The sequence below is a fragment of the Puma concolor genome, chromosome B3, assembly GCF_028749965.1.
Source record: "Puma concolor isolate L17-30 chromosome B3, mPumCon1.1.hap2, whole genome shotgun sequence".
In the NCBI taxonomy this organism is placed as follows: domain Eukaryota; kingdom Metazoa; phylum Chordata; class Mammalia; order Carnivora; family Felidae; genus Puma; species Puma concolor.
In genome coordinates, this window is record NC_141672.1 from 39,502,293 (window position 1) to 39,526,889 (window position 24,597).

General features: G+C 34.6%; 1 long non-coding RNA gene across 1 annotated transcript in view; it reads left to right on the forward strand.

The window, feature by feature from the left end:
- The first annotated feature begins 1,079 nt into the window (after positions 1 to 1,079).
- LOC147579917 (uncharacterized) overlaps positions 1,080 to 24,597 on the forward strand; it is a 32,186-nt gene continuing 8,668 nt past the window's right edge. Inside the window, exon 1 of the long non-coding RNA XR_015251846.1 lies at positions 1,080 to 1,265. This is a non-coding gene — a long non-coding RNA (uncharacterized LOC147579917). The remainder of the gene's footprint in view (positions 1,266 to 24,597) is intronic.

The following is a 24,597-nucleotide window of genomic DNA, read 5'->3' on the forward strand; positions in this document are numbered from 1 at the left end:
AAGAACAGAGACAGAGGCTATGTATGAAGCCAACAGTATGGACTCCCAGTTGCCAAAGCAAGTCCAGCTACTGATGCCTCTCAATATCCTACTGATACCAACCCTCTAATATAGCAAAATTCCTGGAAATCAATCGACAAATTGGTGACAAGTTCACTACATTGGCCTCTTCATCCTGGAAAAGCCAATTTATCGTAACAGGGATAGGTAAGTACTCCAGGTATGTTTTTCTTTCCTAACAGAATGCCTTATTTATAAGCACAGAATCCAACAAGGCATAACATGCGATCATGGGACCTGCTTCACAGAAAAGGAGATGTGGGAATCGGCCATAGTAAGGTCATGTGTGTCGGACTCCACTATTCACTTACTACACAACCCCATAGGAGCAAGTCTCATAGAACACTGAAATGCCATTTGAAAAGTATAGCTGAAGTGCCAGTTCAGAGGTAGCATTCTAAGAGGATTGGATGTCATCCTCCAGGAGATAGCATAAGCATTAAATTAGAGACTATATATGGTGCTGTGTTCTCAACGGGAATGAGACATGAGTGTGAGAACCAAGGAGCCAAATCATGGATATTTCATCTCTAGAAATTTTATTTGGGTCTTTATTTTTGCATGTCATTCAACCACATGCTTGTGGTTTTCTCTACATTCTTGAACATAGGAGATATAGTTATAATAACTGTTTTAATGTTCTCTGTTCTAACAGTTATAAAATTTATTTTTGTTTCTCTTACAAATACATATTACTTTTTGTGGTTTCCAATTCCCTGCCAAAATTTTAACTTTGCTTTTATCTACATGTACATAGTAAGAGTACTTGTTTTACAATCTATGATAACTCCAATATCTTTAATTGGGATGGTTAACTTTATGCGTCAACTTGACTGGATTAAGGGATGTCTAGATAGCTGGTAAAACATTATTCCTAGGTATGTCTGCAAGGGTGTTCCGGGAAGAGATGAGCATTTGAATTACTCATCAAACAAAGCAGATGGCCCTCCCCAATGTGGGTAAGCATCATCCAATCTGTTGAGGACCCAAATAGAACAAAAAGGTGGAGGAAGGGCGAATCTGCTCTCTCTGCTTAAGCTGAGACATCCATCTCCTCCTGCCCTAGGACATGGGCGCTCCTGGTTCGTGGGCTTTCAGAGTCAGATCTGGACTTAACACTGTCAGCTTCCTATTCTGAGGCCTTCAGACTTGAACTGAATTATACCACTGGCTTTCTTCATTCTCCAGCTTGTGGACACGAGATGGTAAGACTTCCTGGCCTCCATAACCACGTGAGCCACTTCCTATAATAAATATCCTCTTGTATATAAGAGGATAAAGCCAATTGGGCATGTATATATATATATCCTTTTGGTTCTCTTTCTTTGGAAGGCCTTAATACATTAATCTCTTTACTTCTGTTGTCTGTCTTATATGTCTTTCTCACGTTGTCTTGTCTCTTTCATGTGCCTAGTTATTTTTAAGTAGTCATTGGATGCTGTATTTGAAAAAAAATATTTATAGAAATAATTTGAGTTCTAAGATGGTAATATTTGCCTGCAAGGAATATTTTTCATTTGCTTCAGTCTTATGCTTGATGCTTGGGACCACTAGCAGTCCAGGACCATCTTAATACAAATTCAAGTTTTAAGATTTTCTATCACTTGGATGATGTGAAGCTTGGCTGCATACTATTATAAGGCTTGTTTATTCCCATTCCACTCTTACAGACTAGCTTCTTCAAAACCGCATAAAAGACATTAAAATCTGCACTCACTGGTGAGTCCCAGATACTGGATTTTTATCTCCCTGTACCTTTGAAGTCACCAGAAGCACATCTTGGTATTTCAGCTGTTTCTTATGCATGCACAATTGACCCAGGGAAAAGCTGTCCAAGTACTTTATTTTTTGTTTTGTTTTGTTTTTTTACTTCTTTAGGTCCTCAGCCTCTGGTCTGGCCATGTAAGCATTTTGATGTATTTTGGAAAATGCTTTAATTTTTTCCCCCAAAATGTATGTTTTCACTGCCAAGTTTGGTCAGAATTACCTAATCCAACATTAATGGAGGTGGAAGCCCCATGATACTTTAATTCTAGGGAAGAAAATCACATTAGTAACATCTGAAAGGGAAGGGAAAATGTGGTTTGACAATACGAAAGAGGCGTGTTTACTCATTTCAATTTAAAGTTGAGGGGCTATTATGGGAAAAAGAATCTATACTTAAGTGGCTTCAGAAGCTAGAACAAGGAAAACAGGCTAAAGTTCAAAAAAATAATTTTATCATGAATGATTAGACTATCACACTAGGAAATTTTGCTTTCAGAGCTAGTGAGATGTCTAAATAAACCCAATTAGCAACTAAACAACCATTTTCAAGGACTCGTATATGATATAAGCTGGACCAGTTGACCTTTAAGGTCCAGAATTTATAAGATTCCAAGATTCTTTAGTCTTAGTAGGAAATAGAGATGACCTCTGAGTTGTATCTCCAGTCTAAAAAAACAGTAAATTATTTCATAATAAAGCCTCTTATTCTCAAAATTCATGAAGATAATGTTTCAGACCCACTTTTTTTGTTGTTGTATTAAGAGCACTTTATTTTTCTTTATTTTTTTAAAGTTCTTATTTGAATTCCAGTTAGTCAACACATAGTGTAATATTAGTTTCAGGAGCCACCAGTTATGCAATATCTCTTATTGAAACGTCTCACAGGCAGACATCTAGAAATGCAATGTATTTTCTCTCTGCTCTGTGAATGTTAGTTTTCATGTATGTTTGTTACAGTTCAAAACCTGGGATAATGCTCTGTAAACAGGGAATAGCTATTAGCACATCAATTAGTATTCTCTTTATAGTCCTATTGAGAAATATATTTGTTCAATTAAATTTCCTTCCCTGAGAACTCCAATTTTCATGTTGAGTAAGAGACCCTGTTACAATTGCAAACTACAATCCATACAAAGGCACATTTTCACACACTTTTTATATTTAAGTACTCTTTTACATAGAAGCACAAATGACTATAAGGAATGAAAAAAACCTTAAATCAGGCTAAGAAGTGATTCTTTGGGTTGGCAATTCGAATATAAAAATACCCAAGTTAAGAAATTTTCTAAGAGCTACTATTCAATGTGTAAGTTCTTAAAAGAAAATCATTTTATTTTCAAGTCTATACAAGCCAGAGCTTATTCTGAATTGTCATGATTCCTCCAAAGCCTGTTATCAGAAATAGGGAAAGTTTTTTTTTTTTTATTTCCTAAAGTAGAACATTCATGATGAAATATTATGTGTTGCAGTTATCTTAATGGGCAAGGTCATCTGGAGAAAATTCTGATATCTTTATTTAATCTGTGCTTCTGTTGACATATATGTTAACTTCACATCACTCTATACTTTAAAAAAAAAAGCTGCTGAGAACTTATTTCCTTTGGATGTGTTTACGTAGCTAATCAGAAAGGAAAGTTTCAGGTTGTCATTCAGCTTTCCACAAAGGTACAAGAATTTGTGTAGCGCGTTCTTCTAAATAAAGTGTTACCAGCTTGACTGGTAATGCATTTCTAGTTCTGCCCAGTTCTGTTGCTGAGATGCTTCTCAATAGCAGACTGCAAAACACATCAGTGCTCAATCATCATTTCCTTTCTGTTTCATTCTTTTTCTTTTCTAACATGAGATACCTCTAAAGTGTATGGATATGGCTTTGCCCTTGTCCAACAAGAAGTAAATTGTCTGGATGGCTGACTGTAACTGTCGTGGCTAAAAACACAAAGGTTAGTAGCTATTACAATAAACACTGGAAGTAGGTGGAGATGATAGATACAAGGAAAATATTTTTAGGCATTGCAAACACACTGAAGTCCTTATAGCCAAGGACTTTCTAAAAAAGGAAGACAGTAACAACAAAATAGATATCATTTGTTATCTATTTAGTATTGTATTTGGTGTTAAGCATTCTACTAAGTACTTAAAAACTCTTTTAATCTTTGGAATAATTTTTCAAATTGGAAGATAAGATTATGATTCAATAGAGAATAAAACTGAAGTCTAGGAAGATTAAATGATATTGCTAATCATACAACCAGATGGCAATAGGGCAGTTGCCTGGGCCCACAATACCATCCATCAACTCCTCCTGCAACTTCTCCTCATATTTAATTCTACCCAAGTACCAGTGAAATAGGATAGACAGAATAAAATCTGGAAATCTAACCTTCAGCAATAAGTAAAACCGCATGAAACTAATTTATCAGCTATTGAGTGCTACAGAGATCATAATAAGACTTCTTGAAGGCATATACTTAATAAGAAACAGAGTATAAGAGAAGTAGACTCACTACATAGAAGAAACTGAGAGCAACCTCTAATTCATTGTATTTTAAGAATCTTCCTCCCATAGACCTCTACTTTCTACCTTCCTATGGCGAAATTAGTCAACTTTAGACTTCCTCCTTAGGCCTAGAGAGAATTCTCCATCTTACGAATCTTGTGGAAGGCACAGCCTGCTTCTCACCACAGAAGCTGCAAACAGTACATACTCTGCCAACCCTCCTTCAGCTAGTTAGGATCAGATATTGGAACATTCTGACATAATTTTATTTTTTACAGCTTTGATACATAATTGACAGATGACACTGTGTAAGTTTAAGGTGTACAACATGATTTCATACATGTATACATTATGAAATGATTACCATAAGGTTAATACTTCTATCACTTCACATAATTCCTTTTTCATGTGTAGTGAGAACATTTATCTTTAGCAACTTACAAGTATATAATACAGTATTGGCTATAGTCACCATGTGGTACATTAGATCCCCATAATTTATCTTATAGTTGGAAGTGTGTACCCTTTGACCAATATGTCTCCATTTCCCTCACCCCTGGCAACCACCATTCTACTTTTTCTATGAGTTTAGCTTTTTTAAGATTACGTATATAAGTGAGATCATACAATATTTGTCCTTCTCCATCTGGCTTATTTCACCTAGCATAAGGCCCTCATGGTCCATTGATGTTGTCACAAATGGCAGGCTTTCCTTTTTTTCTCATGGCTATAAACAGTATCCCATTGTATGTGTATGTATGTATATATATATATATATATATATATATATATATATATTTGTATACATATGTATCTCACATCTTCTTTATCCATTAATCCATTGAGTAACAAAGTTGTTTCCATACCTTGACTATTGTGAATAATGCTACAATGAACATCATAGTGCAGTTATCATTCTGAGATCCCAATTGTATTTTCTTTGCATATATACCCAAGAGTGGAATTGATGGATCATATGGTAGTTCTTTTTTTAAGTTTTTGAGGAACCTCTATACTGTTTCCCACAGTGGCTCTACCAATTTACATTCCTACCAACAGTACACAGGATTCTCCTTTCTCCACATCTTTGCCAACACATTATCTCCTGTCTTTTTGATGATGGCCATTCTAATAGATGTAAAGTTTTGATTTACATTTTCCTAATGAAAAAGATTGATCACCTTTTCATGTGCCTGTTGGCCATTTGTATGAGCTGTGTGTATTCTCTGGAAAAATGTCTACTCAAGCCTTCTGCCCACTTTTTAGTCATTTTTCTTTTTGCATGCAGTTATATTTGTTCCTTACATTTTTTGGATATTAACCCCTTATCAGACAGGTGGTTTGCAAATATTTTCTCCCATTCTATAGACTACCTTTCCATTTTGTTGATTGTTTCTTTCACTGTGCACGTGGTTTTTTTTTTTTTTTTTTAGTTTGATATAATTCCATTTATCTTTTACTTTTAAGGCTTATGCTTTTAGTGTCAGACACTAAACAAATCATCACCAAGACCAATGTAAAGGAGATTTGTTCCTGTTTTATTATAGGAATTTTAGTCTCGGGTTTTATGTTTAAATTTTTAATCTATTTAATATTTGCAAGTGGTACAAGGTATGAGTCAAATTTCATTCTTGTGCATGTGGATATCCAGTTTTCCTAACACCATTTATTGAAAAACTAATCTTTCCCTCTGGTATATTGTTGGCTGTCTTGTCAAACAGTGGTAGATTGTATGTGTGAGGGTTTATTTCTGGGCTCTCAATTCTATTCCATTGGGCTGTATGTATTTTTATGCCAATATCACTGTTTATATTAATACAGCTTTGTAATACAGTGTGAAATCAGGAAGTATGATACCTCTAGCTTTATTCTTTATGAGAACTGCTTTCACTATTCAGGGTCTTTTGTGTCTTAACATGAATTTCAGGATTGTTGTTTTCTATTTCTATAAAAATTATTTGGGTAGTATGGATATTTTAAATATATTAACTCTTCTGATCCATGAACACAGTATAGCTTTCCACCTATTTGTGCCTTCCTCAATTTCTTTCATCAAAGTCTTATAGTTTTCAGAGTACACTGATGGAATTTCAAATATAAAATTATGACCCAGAGAAACAGTAATAGTGGAGAATTATTTTCTGTTGTGGCTGGGTAAAGACATCCAATCGCTGGGGCAGCAACAGAAGCAATGTCTGCAGTGACTTTAGTGAAAGTAGTGCAAGGGGTGGCAACCAGTGATCTGTGTGAGAATAGCAGTGGCCTCACTGGACCACTTTTCTGTTATGTAGCCTTGGTAGAAGTTGTGACTGCTGCCCAGTTTTCTGAGCCTTGATCCTAATGATCTTGTAAGCCACCTAATATTCTAGAAATAAATTACTTTTGGTTTAAATCAACTTTATTTATAATGCCAGGAATAAACCATCCTAACATTCTTACCATCAGCCTTTGAAGCATGTCAAATTCTTACTATGAGATTTAGTTTGTATTTCATTACCTCAAAAGCTCCTGATTGCCAAATGATGCCTTGATTAAAAGTGGCAACCATACCTAATTATATCCATGAAAATGTTAACATCTTAAATTCTCTAAAAGAAATCAAGCAGGGCAGAAGTGGGATAAGAGCTGAATGGAATTTGAGTATTGTCTGAGGAAAAAAGACTAAGGTGGCTTGTCCAAGAAGGGAGAGAGAAGTATAAGTCCTACATTTTAGCCATAGTTCACATTCTATGGCAGAACTGAGTCTTTATATTGCAAGTCCTCAATTCTGAAATGATATACTCCCACCATAAATGTAGGAACCATTGATATCAATGTTATCACAATTTCTTGATTTTTGTTAAGTAACTCCCCAAATAATCAAGTTATTTAATGGTCAGTGATTTTTGAGGAGATAATATTATTACCCCAATTTTACAGATAAACTAAAGCTTAAAAAGGTCAAAACTTGTACAGGGTAGTCAGTAAAGAGCAAAGCTTGGATTTGACCCAGGGAGTAAAAACTATTACAACTTCATTGCTTTTCCTAAATGTAGAAAAGATGATAGGATGATCTTTTCAATAAATAACAGGGAACTTCCTCTCCAGAAATCCTACACTGGGGTCTTCCCATTTTCCAAAGACAAGGTTAGAAATAGCCTTACAATTCTTCCTGGCCTCTCAAAAACTGATCCCACTGGTCCATTTCTTCCCTTACATATCTACTTCCTCTTCTTTCTATTTGCTTTCACTCTCATTTCACCATACTTACTTTTCTTAGCTATAGTCTGCCAAGAGAAAAGATAATATTCTACAAGGTTTAATTCAAGTATCCTAACTTTTGGTGAAGCCAGGTTCCTCATAACGTTCTAATAATCTCTTCATCTGCTTGTTTGTATGTGGTATAAAACACACACACACACACACACACACACACACACACACACACACACACACACAACATACAGGCATGTTTAGCACACAGCAATATATTCAGATAACTGACCTGTATTTGATTTTGTGCCAACTAGATTTTATCACTTTTGCAACTACTTTTAAGTAACCATATACTCTAAGGAAGTTGCAGAGAATATGCAAGAAGGTCCAATACACCCTTCACTCAGCCTCCCTCAACATCTTGCGTAACTATAGTGTAATATCAAGGTAGATAACCAATATTGGTAAAAGCTATGCCCTGAAAGGATCCTGTGGGTTCATATCCATCTATGGGAGAAAGAGTTCCAATTTGCAATGGTTGTTGGAGAACTGGCTCCTGTAAGAAAATGCCAGGATGCAGTGGTCACAGTTGACTCATGGACTATAGCATTGAAGTGCTTTGAGAAAATACCCTGATACATATGTATCGCATTACTATGGCAGTGGGTATGAACCATAGATCAGGGAATTCACATTGTAAACAAATTGCACTTGAATTGAAACTCAGGATACATGAGATATGGTCATTAACCACCAAATATTACGGAAAACTATCGCTCAGTACCCAGAGAAGGGTTCTATAGAAAATAAAGAAAAGAAAGAAGTCATGTTGTGGTGAGAAGTATATTGACTTTGGAATCAGAGTAGGGTTTGAATCCTGAATTTACCACTTTTTTTTTAAATTTTAATTCCAGTATAGTTAACAGGTGGTGTTATATTAGTTCCAAGTGTAGAACACAGTGACTCAACAATTCTATACATTACTCAGTGCTAATCATGAGGTGTATACTTTCATCACCACGGCCTATTTCACCTATCTCCCCCACTCCCTCCCCTATGGTAACCATCAGTTTGTTCTCTATAGTTAAGATTTTGTTTCGTGTTTTGGCTTCCCAACCCCCACGTTGTTCATTTGTTTGTTTTTTTAATTACACATATGAGTGAAATCATAGGGTATTTGCCTTTATCTGACTGATTTTTCTTAGCATCTTACTTTCTAGTTCCATCCATGTCATTGCAAATGGCAAGACTTCATCCTTGTTTATAGCTGCATAATATTCCAATGTACATATATACTGCATCTTCTTTATCATTTATCTATCGATGGACACTGGGATGCTTCAATAGTTTAGCTATTGTAAATAATGTTGCTATAAACTTAGGGGTGCATGAATAGTGTTTTCTGTATTTTTTGTGTAAATACCCACTGGTGTGATTACTGAATCATAGGGTGGTTCTATTTTAACATTTTGAGGGTCCTCCATACTGTTTTCCACACTTTCTGCACCAGTTTGCATTCCATCCAAAGTGCACAGGGATTCCTTTTTCTCTATATTTCACCAACACCTGTTGTTTCTTCTGTCTTTGAGTATAGCCATTAGGACAGGTGTGAGGTAGTATCTCACTGTAGTTTTGATTTTCAGTTCCTTGATGATGAGTGAGGTAAAGAATCATTTCATGTGTCTGTTGGCCATCTGTAGGTCTTCTTTGGAGAAATGTCTGTGTCTTCTGCCCCATTTTAAATGGATTACTTGTTTTTGAGTGTTGTATCAGTTCTTTATATATTTTGGACACTAACCCTTTATTAAATAGATATGTCATTTGCAAATATCTTCTCTCATTCTAAAGGTTGCCTTTTAGTTTTGTTGAATGTTTCCTTCATTGTGTAAAAAGTTTTTACTTTGATGTGGTCCCAAAAGTTTATTTTTGCTTTTATTTCCCTTGCCTCAGAAGACATATGTAGAAAAATATTGCTATGGCTGACATCTCAGGAGTTACTGCCTGTGCTCTCTTCTAGGATTTTTATGGTGTTAGGTCTCACATTTAGGTCTTCATTCATTTTGAATTTATTTTTGTGTATGGTTTAAGAAAGTGGTCCAGTTTTCCCAACGCCTTTTGTTGAAGAGACTGTCTTTTTCCCACTGCATATTCTTTACTCCTTTATCAAAGATTAACTTAACATATAAGTATCATTCTAGTTCTATGAAAATGCTGTTGATATTTTGATAGGGATTGCATCAAATCTGTAGATTTCTTTGAATAGTTTCGACATTTTTACATTTGTTCTTCCAATCCATGACCATGGAATGCCTTTCCATTTCTTTGGTCTTCCACAATATCTTTCATCAATTTATTTTATTGTATTGTATTGTATTGTATTGTATTGTATTGTATTGTATTGTATTTTTAACATTTTATTTATTTTTGAGACAGGGAGAGACAGAGCATGAATAGGGGAGGGTCAGAGAGAGGGAGACACAGAATCCGAAACAGGCTCCAGGCTCTGAACTGTCAGCACATGCCTGATGTGGGACTCGAACTCACGGACCGTGAGATCATGACCTGAGCCGAAGTCGGCCACTTAACCGACTGAGCCACCCAGGCGCCCCTCATCAATATTTTATAGTTTTTACAGTACAGGTCTTTCACCTCTTTGGTTAAGTTTATTCCTAGGTATTTTATTATTTTTGGTGCAACTGTAAATGGGGTTTTCTTAGTTTCTCTTTCGGCTGCTTCTTTATTAGTACATAGAAATGCAACAGATTTCTGCAAATTGATTTTATCTGTTGTATAGAACAGGGAAGTTTTCAGCTATTATTTCCTGAAAAATATTTTCTGCCCCCTTTCTTCTGCTTCTCCTGGAATACATATAACGGAAATGTTATTATACTTGATGAAGTCACAGAATTCCCTAAGTCTATTCTGATTTTGCATTTTTTTTTTCTCATCTGCTTAGCTTGATTACTTTCCATTATTCTGTCTTCCAGGTCACTAATTCATTCCTCTGCTTCCTCTAGCCTGCTCTTTATCCCAATAAGTATATTTTTAATTTTATTTATTTTGTTCATCTCTGGTTCTCTTTTATGTCTTTGTTAAGGATCTCACTGATGTCCTCCACTCTTTTCTCAACTCCACTATCTTCATGATCATTACTTTACATTCTCTATCAAGCATATTACTTACATCCATTTCACTTGTATCTGTTGCTGTGATTTTGTACTGTTCTTTCATTTGGTACATATTCCCCTGTGTCCTCATTTTGTCTAACTTTGTCTGTGTCTGTGTACCGCTTACTTTTAACTGTGACATTGGACAAGGTATCTAACCTCTCTGAGCCTCAGTTCTCTTACGTACACAACAGGGCTGTTAATGATCATCCTATAGAATACTTTAAAGATGACATTCAAGAATGAACAAAATGTGTCCATTATTTAGTAAGGTCTTAGGAAATGTGGGCTTGAATTTTTTACTCCATACAAAGTATACATAAGCTATAGACTCACTCTCAAGAAACTTTCAGTCTATCTGGAAAGAGAGGCAGTATCATTTAGAGATTATCAGGAGATGAAGTCAAGTGTTAAATGGAATTATATTTTCCCTACCTAACACTTAAAAATCACCAATCACATTTTAAATGTTTGCCTTGTTTTTTCAATCAGTGCTTATTTTTTCCATATGGTATAAAAAGTATTAAACACATTTATTATCCCAGAGATAGATGTCAAAATTCAGTCTTAATTTGGCAAGCATTCCAGAGGACTTAGGTTCTCCTTTCAGCTGAAGTACTCGTACCAGTTCCCCTGTCAGAAATGTTTCTTTTGAAATTCTTATGTATTTGATTATTCATAATGTTTCTCATTGTAAAATATGCCTTATGACTGTACCAAAACACACCTATTACATCTTGGACCTTATATATTTTCAATACAAATGATCTCTTAGATTACATTATATGTTTCATGATCTGAACTATATGCAATACTCCAATCTACTGATTGGAGAATAATCATACAATCATTGGTAATTTTTAAAAAAAATCATTTTGAAATAATTATACATTCAAAGGAAGATGCCTTAAAAATATACAAAAAGTACAAAACCTACCAAAAAAGGACTCTTCACTCAATTTCCTCCAGTGATAACACTTTACAGAGCTATCAAAACCAGGAAATTGACAGTGGTAAAATCCACCATTTTATTCAGATCTCACAAGTTTTACATGTACTCATTTCTGCGTGGTTGGGTACACTTCTAGGCAATTTCATCATGTATGTAGCTTTGTGCAACCACCACTACAATCAAGACAACTGTTCCATCACCATAAAGTTCGCTCTTATTGCCTGTTTTAGCCATACCTACTGACCTCTCCATATACCTAAACCATGGCAACTTCTAATCTGTTCTCTATCTCTAATTTTATTATTTCAATAATGTTATATAAATGGAATCATATACTATATAATCTTTGAGTTTGGCTTTACTCAATAAAATTTCCTGGACAATCATCAAGGTTGTTAAATATATAAATAGTTCCTTCATTTATTTGAATGCATTGTTCCATGCTATGGATGCTTTTTGTTATTTATTTGTTCAATCACCTAACATTTAAGGACATTTGGGGTTTTTTTCCCCCCCAATAATTGGCTATTACAAATAAAGCTGTTATAAACATTCATGTAAAGGTTTTTGTGTAAACATACATTTTTATTTCTCAGGGATAAATACCGAAGAGTATAATTGCTGAATCATATGGTAAGTACTTGTCTAGTTTTAGAAACTAACAAACAGTTTTTCAGAGCTACTATACCATTTAAAATTCCCATCAACAATGTATGAGTGATCAAATTGCTTCACAACCTCATCAGCATTTGTTGTTACCACTATTTTTTTTTTATTATAATAGGTGTGTATAACACCAACTCAATTTTAGTTCGCATTGCCTTAATGATTAATGATGTTGCGCATGTTTTCAGGTGTTTTTTCACCATCCATACATCCTATTCAGTACTGAATATTGTGTTAGCTATTCCAGTTCCTTTGCCTTTCCATATAAATCTTAGAATATGCTCATCTATGTCTACTAAAATTCTTTGGAGTTGTAAAAGCAATTGCGTTAATCCTATAGAACAATTTGAGGAGACTTAGCATCTCTATTATGATGTGTCTTTTAATCTATGAAGATGATAAACTTTTCCAATTAGTCATCTTAGATTTCTTTTATTAACATTCTGTAAATTTTAGCAGACATTTTCTGTACATATTTTGTTAGATTTATACCTAAGTACTGAATTTTATTTGGAGCAATTATAAACAGTAGTGAAGAGCTTTATTTCCAATTGCTCATTTTAGTAAACAGACATGCAGTTAATTTTTATGTGTTTATCTTTCATTCTATGACCTTGCTGAATTTATTAGTTCTAGGAGCTTTTGGTAGATTCCTCAGGCTGTTCTCTGCAGACAATCGTGTGTCTACAAATAGAAATAATTTATCTTTTGCTCTATCTATAATCTTTTAAAATTCTTGCATTATTGCACTGGCTTGAAATTCCAGTTCAATGTTGAAGAAAAATGGATAAGTTGATAGTTTTGAATTATTCTCAATCTTAAATGGAAAGAATTCAGTCTCACCATGAAGTGTGGTACTAGCTATAGTTTTTATATATGTTCTCTTTATGAGGTTGAGATTCCCTCTGTTCCTACTCTGTTGAAAATGTTTATCGTAAATGAGTGTTGAATTTTGTCAAATGATGTTTCTGCATCATGTATGTGATCATATGATTATTCTTTGTTAGTCTTTTAACATGGTAGATCACATTAATTAATTTTCAAAAACTGAATCAGTACTGCATATTGGAATAAATCCCCTTTGTTGTAGTGTATTAATCTTTTCATATATTATTGGATTTGATTTCTTAATATTCTATTGAGGATTTCTCATTTAAGTTCATGAGAATTATTGTTTTATAGTTGTTGGGTACTATTTTGTACTTTGTCTTATTTTGGTATAAGGGTAATATTGGCCTCACAAAATATGAAGTGTTCCCTCTGCATCTATTTCTTGGAGGAAACCGTGTAAAATTGGCATTAAGTCATCTTCAAAATCTTTAGTAAAATTTCCCAGTGAAGCCAGCTTTACCTGGAGATTTCTTTTGGGGGATCCTTTAAACACAACTTCAGTTTCTTTAATGGATGTATAACAATTCAGGCTATATTGTTCAACTTAGCTGAGTTTTGTAACCAATTACTCCAAGTAATTGGTCTATTGCTTCTAGCTGATTTGTAAACAACTATGTACTAACTCATGTATGATTTTATAATTTTAATGGAAATTTCCTTTGTATTTACTTCATGATGAATATTCTGATCTATTTAAAATGTTTCCTAGTGACTTAGTATCATTTTTTTTAACTTTCTGATGTTTTTAGTTACAGCTGTGTACATGAGATGTTAGCCCCAACACTTAATGTCCCCATCTTGTCATGTTTTGAGTTTGACTAATTTCTCTTGCCTTTCATCTCCTCCCTCAGTATTAGTGGCTACTTCTACAGATAACACTGTGCTTACCACTAAGAAGCTCCTCCCTCTGTTTTTCAGTAGTAATTTGATAATACAAATCCACCTAATATTTAGAACAATATATACAGTATTTTGAAATTCGGGGTTAAGATACAACAGACTTTTAATGATATGAGTCCTATTTAAAAATGGCAAAATGCTAACACCCACAGATGGAAATAACTTTTGTTAAGAAAAATTGTGTAAAATATATTATTTTCATGTTTTTAAATACTCTACTAGGTACAACAATCTTTATTTCTTTAATCATATATCTTCCTATTACCACGCCCAGATTAACTCTCTAAGTGGTAACTTCATCAAAAACATAAGGCTAGTTATTAAAGTTATTAAGCACTCAGATGTTAGAGAGTTGTTAAAAATTATTAAAACACTAAGATGGTTAAATATATAGTTAACTTGGAAATATTTATATATATCATGAGCCAGAAATTATATATGGTGGCATTCTTACATAAACATTTTGTTCTCCAGTTACCTGAAGAAACCAGGGAGCTAACAGAAATTTCTATCTTCTGAATATATCTTCCTAGGTTTTTATGATATTCTATTTGTCCAATAAGGACGAAATATATGACTATTTGCAAAAAATTTGTATTCTTTACTTACCTTCTCCTTCTAAGTAAGGATTCTTATCACTTTTTTTTTTAATTACCAAAAAAGAAAAACTAGTAGTGAAAATTAGCTGTCGTACTTCCTACCCTGGAAATGATTCCATCTAGTTTATGTGTTTACATGCCATCTTTGATCAGAGTACTATGTTGAGATGGAGAAGAGTTGTATTCAGGAGTAATCTCTTCACTGGAGTTCCACCAGAAACCAGATTTATTCATTGAGAAGAATCACAAATGTCATAACCCTTCCTTTGTAACATTATCTTGCACCTTCTTTAGCTAGTTGAAAAGTATTCATGTTTCAAGACTGTTATGTCTAACATCATGTGAACATCCTACAATCTTCATAAAAACAATTCAGATCACCTGGACATTTTAATTTAATTTTATTCTATTCTATTTTTTCCTTTGTTTCTTCATCTCAATGGGGAAATAAATTAACTCTGTGTAAATAAGTTTACATTGCCCCAACTTTATCATTAATTCAATTTTCACTTTTATCTTCTGCCTTTTATTTTTTTAAGTTTATTTATTTATTTCTGAGAGAGAGAAAGAGAGAGAGTGAGACAGAGAGAATCCCAAGCAGGCTCCTGACTGTCAGCACAGAGTCTGATGTGGGGCTCAAATTCACAAACCATGAGATCATGACCTGAGCCGAAATCAAGAGTAAAATGCTTAAGGTACTAACCCACCCCAGGAACCCCTGCCTTTGTTTTTTTAATGTTTATTTATTTTTGAGAGAGAGTGTGTGTGTGAGCAGGGGAGGGACAGAGAGATAGGGGAACAGAAGATCTGAAATGGGCTTTTTGCTGACAGCAGTGACCCCGATGTGGGGCTTGAATTCACGAACCATGAGATCATGACCTGAACTGAAGTTGGACATTCAAAGGACTTAGCCACCCAGGTGCCCCTTTTCTGCCTTTTAGATAAATGATGTTTTTTAAGGGTTCTATATATTGGAAGAGGAAGAAAAAAAGGGGTACTTCAGAATGAAAGATTTCAAAGATAAGTTTCATTCATGTCATGATTTTGACCAAACTCTGGTTTGAAATTCTCATTTCTATTCTCTGAGGTTTTTATGTTGACCCCACACCACACGTTGTGCTCTAATGGGCTCCATCCAGACAGCTTAATTTGGTCTCTTGCTTCTCTCTGTTCTTTTTTGCTATTTTGGATTTCACAAACAACACAAACAAACAAACTAGAGGAGTTTCAGAGGAGCATGAGACTGACCCATGGCCTTATGCAGCTTAATACATAATTTCCTATATTGTACTTTCTTCTCTATTAGCAAGAAAGAATTTTGGTCCACAAACTCATGACACACTTATCTACTATTGATCTGAGATATGTGAGAGTTAAGAAAATGTACACCACTCCTCACTAGTTTGGGTGGTGTAGTCCTTATCATCTACCGCTCCCTAAAGCCAGAAATATACATTCTGTCTGGAAGGGTATGGGAAAGTAGGAAGAGTCTGGGAAACTGTAGGAAGAGTCAACAAGGCACCCAGTCATATCCCATAAAGCCTGACCTCGCCTTATGTCATGTGATCACTCAGGTAGTATTCAGGTAACCCTTCAGAGAGCACATTTGCGGCCTCAAGTAACCCATAGTCTTGCTGTTGCTCCAGAGGCAATGACACTGGGTCTCCACATAACAACATCCAAACTCTTAGAAGAAAATTGAATATGTTTTATTCATCACTTATTCCTCTCTGCTTTTTTCCTCTCTAAAGCTCCATAATTTCAATGTAAGTGCTAAAACCTTTTTCCGTATTTTGGTTTTTATAAGCTGTATAGAAATTACCACAATATGGAGACAGTGATATGTCTCTTACCTTCCTTTCCTCATGTCTCCCTCCAATTCCTGTTAAGGGTTATGTGTTCCTACAACATTCAATACCCTATTCAAATAGTTCTAATTATCATGTTTCCTCTTTTCAATCTTTTCTCTAAAACCAGGAACAATGTAGGTCTATCTTTCCAAAATCCATGTCCCCTTAAGACTTTTAATTGGGTTTAATCATTGGAAAGAATTTTCACTATGGAGGAAAGGAACTTGCTTCTGATATTTAGAAGGTAAGTTCATCTCTCTGAAGTTCAGCTTCACAAGAAGTCTAGTTCAGTCCAACTATCATATGGAAAGAAACAGAAAATGAATTCTTTGGCAAGTCCAGTATTCTAAATCACATTATGCTCTGCTTGCAATAGATGAATTTACTATCTCCTATGAAGGGACATTAAAAAATAATCACTCTTCCCTGTGATAATATCTTAAGAATTATAAGACATAGGGGCGCCTGGGTGGCGCAGTCGGTTAAGCGTCTGACTTCAGCCAGGTCACAATCTCGCGGTCCGTGAGTTCGAGCCCCGCGTCGGGCTCTGGGCTGATGGCTCAGAGCCTGGAGCCTGTTTCCGATTCTGTGTCTCCCTCTCTCTCTGCCCCTCGCCCGTTCATGCTCTGTCTCTCTCTGTCCCAAAAATAAATAAACGTTGGGAAAAAAAAATTTTTTTTTAAAAAAAAGAATTATAAGACATAATTCCTGCTCCTATCTTTCTTTAAATCTACTACCTGGTTACATGTTGGCTTTGACACTTGTACTTGGTTTGACCACCAAAGCAGTCAGTCAAAGAAATTATTTTACTTTTTCTGCATACCTATGTATCAGTATCTTTTGGAGGAAGAAAATTTCAGTGCATACCACTACATAAGCTGTCGCTAAAAACGCACTGCTTGTAAGTGCTCAGTCTTCTCCATGAAATTCAAATTCAGGTTACTTTATTTTAGACTCTTTTTCTATATATAGACAGAGGTAGATTTATGATTGACAGGAGGAAAAAGATGATGAAAGAGACAGCAAGTGGAGTTCTAAGATGTCCTTATTACTAAACCATTTGAAATAATTTTTGATTGACATATCAGATACAGAATTTTAAGAGCAAATGTAGGATATAGAATTTTAGTGAAGAGTAGACTTATTACTTTCTTAAGATCAGAAGCATATAAAAATGCAGTAAAAAGATCACCCCATCTCCAAAAAGGGACCCAAAGCCCATGTGACGAGTTAAGTTTCCTAAAACCCTGAGGATAAAAACCACCCTATGGTGTTTGTATTAGCATTCATTCTATTAGTCATCACTCCTTTGGTTACAAGTTACATGAAGCAACTCAAACTTTCTCAGAGAAAAAAGGGAAATTACTAGTTCACATAACCCAGAAGGGATGGGTATAGCAGGAAAAGACTAAAACCAGAGACTTATCATCTTTTGTCTCCCAGCCTCTCAGCTCTTCTTTCCCTTCTTGTGCACAGAACTCTGTTACTACAGACCAGCGTCTACAGGAGATATTTAAAAGTTCAAAAAAAAATCTGTTTGTACCAAATAAATTGGAACTCTTATGCCAATGAAATCCTGTACCTTCTAAGGTAAATAAAATCTTTAAATAAATATAAAAAAAAAAAACTGCCTCAATATGCTCACCATGGATTCCTAGGATATAATCAATCAACAATTGTACCAGTATAAATATTTTTATGAAATATTTTTCTGCCAGTTTCACATACAATGTACTTCTGAAGTAATAACTGAATTTCACTCTTATTCAATGCATGAAACAGAAGCTAATATTTAGTATGCATTTTATCGGTTACTTGTATTATCTCATTTAATTCTCACCACAACTCAAAGATGTAATAAGTATTATTATCCTCATTTTACAGAAGAGATATTGAAACAATGAGAGATTTAGTACCTTCCCAAGGCCACACGGCTAATAAGTTCTAGAGCTGGGATAAGTAATGGAAGTTCTATGTGGAAAGTAATCAGCATAAAATGTCATATATAGAGAGTATGTATATCTACTTGTTGTTCCATCAGAAGTTGATTTATATTTTCCTTCATATCTGAGTATATTCTCACTCTGGTTATAGAATGCTGATCTTAGTAAGATGAAATCAGTGATATTTGCACAATATACATGTTCAACATCCAACCCTATTCCCAGCTTTTTAAAAAGTGCTACATTAAATGGAAAAAATGAAATAAATAATGACATTATCATGTCCCAGTGGCTATCATAAAAGCAAATTTGTATCATTTTTTTCATGTTTTTATCTAAATTCCAGTTAACATACAGTGTAACATTAGCTTCAGGTATGGAATCTAGTGACTCATCACTTACATACAACACCCAGTGCTCATCACAACAGGTCCCCTCCTTACTACATCATCCATTTAACCTGTCCTCCGACATCCACCTCCCCTCCAGCAATCCTCAGTTTGTTCTCTATAGTTAAGAGTGTGTTTTCTGGTTTGTCAATCTTTTTTTTTCACCTATGTTCATCTGTCTTGTTTCTAAAATTCCACCTATGAATGAAATCATATGGTATTTGTCTGTCTCTTACTGGCTTAGTATAATACTCTCTAGCTCCATCCATGTCATTGAAATAGCAAGATTTCATTCTTTTTGAAGGGTAATATTGCATTCTCTGTGCGCGTGTGTGTGTACACATATATATATACCATATCTTCTTTATCCATTCACCAGTCAACAGACATTCAGGCTCTTTCCATAATTTGTCTATTGTTGATAATGATGCTATAAATATCGGGGTGCATGTATCCCTTTGAATCAGTATTTCTGTATCATTTAGGTTAAATATCTAGTAGTGCAATTGCTAGATTATAGGGTAGTTATTTTTAACTTTTTGAGGAACCTCCATACTGTTTTCTAGAGTGGCTGCACCAGTTTGCACTTTCACCAAAAGCATAAGAGGGTTCCTCTTTCTCTGCATTCTTGCCAAATCCGGTTGTTTCCTGTGTTGTTAATTTAAGCCATTCTGACATGTGTGAGGTGATATCTCATTGTGGTTTTGATTTGTATTTCCTGATGATGAGTGATGTTGAGCATCTTTTCATGTGTCCATTAGCCATCTGGATGTCTTCTTTGGAGAAATGTCTGTTCATGTCTCCTGCCCATTTTTAACTGGATTATTTATTTTGGGGGGTGTTGAGTTTTATGAGTTCTTTATATATTTTGAATAGTAATCTCTATCAGATATGTCATTTGCAAATATCTTCTCCCATTCTATCAGTTTCCTATTAGTTTTATTGAATGTTTCCTTTGCTGTGCAGAAGTTTTCTATCTTGAAGAAGTCGCAATAGTTTATTTTTGCTTTTGTTTTCCTGAAAGAAGTGGATAAATTCCTAGAAACATATAAACTACCAAAATTGAAACCAGAAGAAATAGAAAACTTGAACAGACCCATACCACCAAAGAAACTGAATCAATAATCAAAATCTCCCAACAAACAGAAGTCCAGGGCCAGATGGCTTCTACCAGACATTTAAAGAAGAGTTAATACCTGTTCTTCTCAAACAATTCCAAAAAATAGAAAGGAAAGGAAAACTTCCAAACTTATTCAATGAGGCCAGTATTACCCTGATTGAAAACCAGACAAAGACTTCACTAAAAAAGATAACTATGGTCAATATCCCTGATGAACATGATTGCAAAATCTCAACAAAATAAGTTTCAACAAATTTTAAGAGACTGAAGTCATACCATGCATATTTTCTGTTCACAATGCTATGAAACTCGAAATCAATCAAAAGAAAAAATCTAGAAAGAACAGAAATACATGGAGGTTAAATAACATGCTACTAAACAGTGAATGGGTTAACCAAGAAATCAAAGAGGAAATAAAAATGTATGTGAAGAAAAATGAAAATGAAAATATAACAATCCCAAATCTTTAAGATGCAGCAAAAGCTGTTCTAAGAAGGAAGTTCTCAGCAAAACACCATACCTCAAAAAGCAAGAAAAATCTCAAACAACTTAATCTTACCCCTAAAGGAGCCAGAAAAATAAGAACAAACAAACCCAATAAACAGTAGCAGAAAGGAAATAATAAAGGTAACAGCAGAAATAAATGTAGTAGAAACAAAAAAGAAAACAACAACAACAGAACAAATCAATGAAACCAGGAGTTGGTTCTTTGAAAAGATCGGGGCACCTGGGTGGCACAGTCGGTTAAGCGTCCGACTTCAGCCAGGTCACGATCTTGCGGTCAGTGAGTTCGAGCCCCGCGTCAGGCTCTGGGCTGATGGCTCAGAGCCTGGAGCCTGTTTCCGATTCTGTGTCTCCCTCTCTCTCTGTCCCTCCCCTGTTCATGCTCTGTCTCTCTCTGTCCCAAAAATAAATAAACGTTGAAAAAAAAAATTAAAAAAAAAAAAAAAGAAAAGATCAACAAAATTTATAAGCCTTCATTTAGCCAGACTCATAAAAAGAGAGGGGGGTGGGAGAGAGAGAGAGGACTCAAATGAACAAAATTACAAATGAAAGAGGAGAAATAACAACCAACACCACAGAAATATAAAGAATTATAGGAGAATATTATATGCCATAAATTGGACAACCTAGAAGATATGGACAAATTCCTAAAACCATATAACCTCCCAAAACTGAATCAGGAAGAAATAGAAAATTTGAATTACCAGCAATGAATGCTGGTAATTACCAATTACCAGCAATGAAATTGAATGAGTAACCATAAAACTCCCATCACACAAAAGTCCAAGATCAGATGGCTTCACAGGTGAATCCTACCAAAGATTTAAAGAAGAGTAATACGTATTCTTCTCAAACTATTCCAAAAAATAGAAGAGGAAGGAAAACTTTCAAATTCATTGTACAAAAAAGCTTCCATTACCCTGATACCAAAACCAGGTAGATACTATAAAGAGAGAGAGAGAGAGAGAGAGAACGAGAGAACTACAGGCCACTATTTCTGAAGAACATAGAGCAAAAATCCTCAACCAAATAGTAGCAAACCAAATCCAAGAATACATTCAAAAGTTCATTCTTTGCGATCGAGATTTACTGCCAGGATGCAAGGGTGATTTCATATTTGCAAATCAATCAATATGATACATCACAACAAAAAGAGAAAAACCAAATAGTCATTTCAATAAATGCAGAAAAAGCATTTGACAAAGTACAACATCCATTCATGATAAAAATCCTCAACAAATAGGTTAAGAGGAAACATACCTCAACAAAATAAAGGCCACATATGAAAAACATAACTAACATCATACTCACTGGTGAACAACTGAGAGCTTTTCTCCTAAGATCGGAAACAAGACAAGAATGCCCACTCTCACCACTTTTATACAACATAGTACTGAAAGTCCTAGCCATAGCAATCAGACAATCAAAAGAAATAAAAGGCATCCAAATTGGGAATGAAGAAGTAAAACTTTCACTATATGCATATGACATAATACTATATGCAGAAAACCCTAAAAACTCCACCAAAAAATTGCTAGAATTGATATACAAATTCAGTAAAGTCTCAGGATACAAAATCAACATAAAAAATCTGCTGCATTTCTATATACCAATAATAAAGCATCAGAAAGAGAAACTAAAATCAATCCCATTTACAATTGCACCAAAACAATAAGATTCCTAGAAATATACCTGACCAAAGAGGTGAAAGACCTGTAACCTGAAAACTGTAAAACACAGATGAAAGAAAGTGAAGAAGACACAGAGAAATGGAAAAACATTCCATGCTCATGGACTGGAAGAACAATATTGTCAAAATGTCAATATTAAGCAAAGCAACCCATACATTTAATGCAATCCCTATCAAAATAACACCAGCATTTTTCACAGAGCTAGAACAAACAAACCTAAAATTTTTATGGAACTACAAAGACTCAGACAGCCAAAGCAATCTTGAAAAAGGAAAGCAAAGCTGGAGGCATTACAATTCTGGACTTCAAATTATATTATAAAACTATAGTGATCAAGACAATATCAAGACAGTACTGGCACAAAAACAGACACACAGATCAATGGAATAGAAGAGAAAACCCAGAAATGGGCACACAACTACTTCTTCGACAAAGCAGGAAAGAATATCCAATGGAAAAAAAAGATAGTCTCTTCAACAAATGATGTTAGGAAAATTGGACAGCAACATGCAACAGAATGAAACTGGACCACTTTCTTGCACCATACACAAAAATAAATTCAAAATGGATGAAAGATATAAATGTGGGACAGTATACCATCAAAATCCTAGAGAATACAAGTGGTAACATCTTTAACATTGACCATAGCAAATTATTACTAGACATGTCTCCTGAGGCAATGGATGCAATGTTGAGTCATGAAATATATTGGGATTTTTCAGTTTACATTGGTATCTTTTGTGCATATTTGGTAACGCAGAAATGGTACATCAAAAGGACAATCAGCCCAAGAAATTTGAGTTGCTTACTGTTCGTCACTATATAGCAGAAACAAAGTGGTCTTTCTCTCAGCCCTAAACATGTCAATCTCCCAAGGGCTGACTACATATGGTGATGTACAAAGTGAGGAACAAAATAAAGGAAGAGAATTATTCTAACCCTGAGAAGCTAGAAAGTAGAAAAAGTAACAACTTTTTCTAATTCTGTAAAATGGCTAGTATTCAGCACATGATAGTGAAAAATATGTTCTGTCGACTTACTCTTTAAATATTAACAATGAATAAATTCTTAAAAGTATTTTTATTAGTTCTCAGTATTACTGTGATAAAGTAACTATAAGACAAGGTATCAGAGTGAAGATTTTTCACATTATACCTTTACTCTTTTATTCTTCACTCTATCAAAATATTTTGTCATGCAAGAGCATTTCTTTTATGAATCAGTATAGCTTTTCTCTTATCACAGAAGCAGTTTCAATTAATAAAACAGCCGCCTTACATTTGCAAATGAAGTAATTCAAGCTGAAGCCACCAGCAGAGGAAGGAGTGCCATGGGACCGAGGACTACATGATTTAACAATGTGTTGCAATTAGAAATGTATCATTCGGGAAATTACCTAGAATATGCTCATGAACTGGTAACCACCTTGACTGTCACCAGAGCAAATGAAAATTAACACATATTTAATAACTTGTGCATGCAGATTTAGAGTGTATTATTCAAAATTCATGGAAATGAATCATATGCCATTATTTAATCTACAATGCTTTTCTTATTTTGCATCATCTCACGCAGTCAAAATGATTTAATGTACTTTTAAGTATTATTAAATAAGCTTGAATGAAGGTTAAAAACTTAAATTTTTACACATTTTGTGCATGTATGTACATAGCTATCTTGGAATAATTTTTGTGACACTTTCTATTTACATTTCATTAGCTAACACTTCTTTTAGCCGGGTGTACATTTAATAATCTCTTGACCCTTTATCCTTTGTCAGTGCTTTCAATAAAATTCAAATTCAAAGGCAAAATAATGCAAACATATTTGTGTAAGTCTGTTTCACTTATGTCTGCCATTTTTAAAAATTAAAATCATGTGGACCAATTTATATGTGATACTTTCCTATATGCTTCAAAGAGAACATTATCTGTGGAAAGCTGTACGGGGGAACTGTCTGGTTGAGTCTGTGCATCTGTGCACATGTGTGTTCACCCACCCATTTGAGTGAATGCATGGGGAAGGATAAGGAACAACTTGAAAACTGATGAACGCATTTCTCATTCTGCACATATCAGTAAGGCAGAGATGATCAGTCGAGTCAGAAGTCATACCTAAAGAATCTTGAACTCTGTCTTATCACTAATATTGTCTGATGTGAAAAATTCAATATGCAAGACTGAAATCAGATAAAATAATGAGAGGTCCTGAATTTATCTAACCTATTAAAATATTGCTTGATCCAGTCCTCTAACTGCCCCAAGAACATGTATATTTAAAAAAAATCTTATCAGCATTTTGTCATAAGACACTTATTGGACATAACTCTAATTTGTTCTAATGAAGGAAAAATTGTTCCAAAGCAAAATACCAACAGTAAATCTGAGCCATTCCCAGTGATTCCCA